The following is a 4,607-nucleotide window of genomic DNA, read 5'->3' on the forward strand; positions in this document are numbered from 1 at the left end:
CTGATGTGCCAAACTGTATTGCTGCTGTTCTTGTACCTATTGAATCACTTCTGTATTCAGAGATACAGAAGAAAACAATCTTGGTTCAGTGCCAAGCCCTAATCAGGGCAAATTGATTACTGCCCAGAAAACAATTAACCTGCTTCCATCTCTGATAGAACAAGCCATTAATAGATCAAAGGCTGTCTAAACCACAAGGGCTCCAAGCAAATTACCAAGAGGAGACCATAATTATTCTGACCACAAAGGTTGCAGCTATTTTTATTAAGTGTGACCCTTTTCACAACCTATATTTCATTTGCCTAAAAGTGCAGAGTGGTGATATCTTCAGCTAAAACATTTAGATGTGGGCTGAGAGCTCCAGGTAATTAACCCCCCCCCCCCATTTTCCCATACTAGAGGATTTAACATGCTTTCTGTTAAATTCAGGGAAAAACTGTAATAACCTTATTTATAATATGTACAAACAGCTATTAGAATGCAATAAATGTTTATTGTGTGCAACATGTTCAAGAATGAAAGAAGTCACTGAGAAACGTGTTGGACAATCCAGTATGTAAATTTGGTGGAAAAACATTTTGGCATCGATAGAGTCAAGGAATCCTTTTTTTCTTATACTAAAATAAACTGTCTTCAGTGTTAATAATTTAATTATAGAACATGCTTTGAATGTATATAAGGCTCCTTTGTTTTTTACCTAAGGGATGCGATTTGTGTGCCCTTTTTCTGGCAGCAAGCTTTTTTTTCTCCTAAATTTATATACTTTCACCCAGTTATGGGAAAACTGGGTGGTGCTGCTGAAAAAATAAAAATCCAGTTGCAGTCTTTTCTGGATTGCATTCTCATTTCTTCTGAAGTGCTGTTAAATAATTGGAGCTACAACTGAAAACCAACACAGACTTGGATGCTTTGCACCGGTTCCTTCATCCAAGCTACATGGAAGGCAACCCCCCCACGAGCGTTACAAGAAATAATTCATAGGCATCTGTAGTGATAGCTTCATTGTAATCACTGAACAACTCTCTTCCTGTTCTCCCTCTGTGGGCTCTTGAAATGCTAATCCGGATTACTTTTAAATCCTAATTGTGCTCTTGTGATGATTAGGACAATCAGAAGAGAAGCTTTCTGCTCGTGGGAGCAAGGAATGAGTCATCCTAACCACAGCTACACATACTTAGCAATAGTGCCTTTGTACAAGGTCACATATTTTGAAGTCCAGGGGTATAGGATCAGGCTGGACAGAGATGACTCCAGGAGACTTTTTCAAGTAACAGTTCTGGTGAAATATTGTTAGCACTTGTCTATCTGAAGAGTCATGAGAAGTTTTGAAGCAGGTGAGGTGGAGGAGGATTGAATTCCTTTTCCATCTGCCTCTCTTCTAACTGGCCTAGGAGTTCTTCAGTTATCATTTAGATGGACCCCAAGACCTATTTTTCACACTCCACCCTTGGGCTGAGTTGAGTTGATCATTCTTGGTTAGATTTTTTTTTCTTTGAGATTCATTGACTCTAATGTCTTATTTTATTAGGTTGTGTTGCACATTTTTTTAAAAAAAAATTGGAATGAGTGAACATGGACTTATTTGGATGAAGGGCCATAATTTGTTCCAAATTTGTTTAGGATAGATATCCCAGGCAGCACCCCAAACTGATGAACTGGAGAACTTATAAGTATGAACCTATATTAACATGGTTGTCTCCTCCTTTTTGTGGCCATGGTGTGTGCATTGTTGTAGCTTGTAATTTACACAAGGGACACATTCTTATCAAATTGTGTTAACTAAAAATTTAAATTATTGTATTGTATCATCAGAGAAAATAGGATACAAATACAGTAAGAGGCTCTCTAATAAACTTGCTTAATTACAGAAAGACTGTTTCCCTTTCCACAAAAGACTACTGATGTCTGTTTTTTTCCTTTCTTTTTGTCCTGATTGACTGTTAAAGCCTCTCATTTCTTGTACCTTCCCCTCACTCTCTAAATTCCCCAAGATTTCTGTCTGCTTTTTGCATAGTGCCTAATTAATCCTTTGGTTAGAGCAGTGTTTCTCAACTTTGGCGACTTTAAGATGTGTGGACTTCAACTCCCAGAATTCCCCAGCCAGGAATCCACACTTCTTAAAGTTGCCAAGGTTGACAAACGCTGAGGTGGGGCATATTGATCTGGGCTGCAAAGCATTGGACAACCATTAGGTGGCACCAAAACCTTATCAGTGTCTTTTAACTGCCATCTGTTGGACATGCAGGGGATTGCAGCCCTAATCTCCAATTGCAGTCTAACAGACTGCCAAATAAGTTGCTGAGGTTGAAGAACCCTGTTCTACCGCATGGGGATTTGAAATTCTTACAATGAAGATACTAGGTTTTGCAACCCTGAAACAAAACCCGTCTCCTCTAGAATCCTCTTCCTAAAGATAATAACTAGGTAGCATATTTGCTATATATTTCCTTTCCTAAGTCAAGAACACTGTAAATTGAGGATGGGGAGATTTGTCTATTAAATGGATTAATGACTTATTTTAAACATACTTTTGTTCATTGCATTTTATTATGCCTCTCAAGAGCCTTGAGGAGATTTAAACACACACACGGACAGACTTTGTACCTCCCATCAGTTTTATCACAATAAGAAGGCACTGATAAGTGAAGATTGTTCAAAGCCTGGCTTTTAAATGATGAACAGAAGAGGAAAAGAACATTATGTTCCCATCAGAATGTCAATATTTTCTTTATCCATGAATGAACATTTCAAATCCTTAAATTGAAGCTGGTGGCACAAAAATGTCCTCTCCCTTGCTAGGGGAAGAAGCACAGACAAAACGCGAACTCCAAGTAAGGCAGGAGTTTTCTGCTTAAATGAGAGCAGCGGTGTCCCATCCAATCTTGATGATTTACTTCCTGTAAATCCATTAAATTCAGCTTCCATAAATAAGCAACCCATTGGAAAAGGAAAACAGATTTAGTCAAAGAAAAACAGACAATATTTCCATAGCTTGGAGCAGACAGATGAGGGAAAAAGCATCTACCTTTGGTATCTTATTCTGTTTTATTTCCCTATAATTGTCAGAGTAGCAAAATGGAGGACTTCATCTAAAATTATAGATAGATTTTTAATAAAATGTCTCCGTGAACAAACAGTTTATCAATAACCCTAGCTTGCCAGCTTGATTTTTATGATACGGACACACACACTTAAGTTCAGTAAATTAACTCCAGGTAAATAATATATTGCATCCAATTTTCTTCCTCGCTAGAATTCAGCGCTCCATCAGTGACAAAGAGGGCTTGTAATAGCTGCTAAATAGCTAGTTTAGGCACATTCCGTCCACCAGCATCCCAAAACAGCATTTTCTGAACCACGCCCCAGCAAAGGCTTGAAAAAGAGATCGCTGGAGAGTAGACCATAAGCTTTAAGTGGACTAGAATCCAGGGGCTGTCACTGAAAATAGTTAATTAAAGTAAGACTTTCAAAACAAAGAACAGCAAGAAGAAAAAAGTGTAGCAGTGGAGGTATGGATGCGCACAGGGAATGGTCAAAAACGTCGAGATGGTGGCCATGATGATGCCATCAAAGGTCCATTTGTTTTTTAGGTGTGTTGCACACCTGATATGCATATATTTCAATTTCAATTGCATGTCAAGGTTGATAGACCTTCAAACTACTTTTGGTAAATGGTGGGGGGCGGGGAGGTATCCACTCCAGAATGACACACACATGTGCATGTACACAAACATGCTTGGTGGCATCTATCCCAGAGTTTAGCCAACACCTGTCTGTCAGATTGTAAAATCTTCTAAGATCTAAAGCATTAATATCAAGGAAGAAAGATCAGTGTCTGCCTAATATGAAGAAGAGTCACATCTACCCATCTGTGTATCCATCCGTCTATCCATCTTACTGGACTGTTAAGGAGAATATAGCTAGCTGGGGTACACCCCTTAGGGCAGTGTTGTCCAAACTTGGCCACTTTAAGATGAGCGGACTTCAACTCCCAGAATTCCCCAGCCAGCATGGCCAACTTAAAGCATGGCCAACTTAAAGTGGCCAAGTTTGGACAACACTGCCTTAGGGGAGGGAGATATTTGGGTGAAACTTCAGGTCCTGAAGCAAATGTCAGTGGAATATCTTTTAATTTTTGTATCTTTAAATTATCGTGTTTTTCATTTTTAATCATGACTTTTATAGTTTCATAATGATTGATTTTTATAACTGTTGTCTTTTTGATTGTTGTATGCCACCCAGAGTTGCTTTTTGTAAGATGGGCGGCCACATAAATGCGATTAATAAATAAATACATATCTTAAAGTAGAATTACTCCAGAACAAAGACCTCATCGCCCAAAGTTGCAAAGAATGTAATCCCCTCTCTGCGAGTACAGTAACCCGTGCTTTTTCACACCCGATGCAATGCGATTATCACAGCCTTCAGCCGTACATCTCTGTTCAGAAGAAAGGCGCTTCATGTTCAATGGGAACTATTTCCAGGGAAATGCTGTACGTGTAGGATTGCAACGAATTTATTTGCCAAATGTTGGTTTTGCTAATGAAAATGGCTTGTATTTTTATTTTATTTGCAAATAAGGGCAGGGAATTCCTCTGGGGAAGCTG

This window comes from Python bivittatus, unplaced genomic scaffold (assembly GCF_059951505.1).
Source record: "Python bivittatus isolate LINGU-HERP-01145 unplaced genomic scaffold, Pbiv_v1 ctg000050_np1212, whole genome shotgun sequence".
NCBI classification, from domain to species: Eukaryota; Metazoa; Chordata; class Lepidosauria; order Squamata; family Pythonidae; genus Python; species Python bivittatus.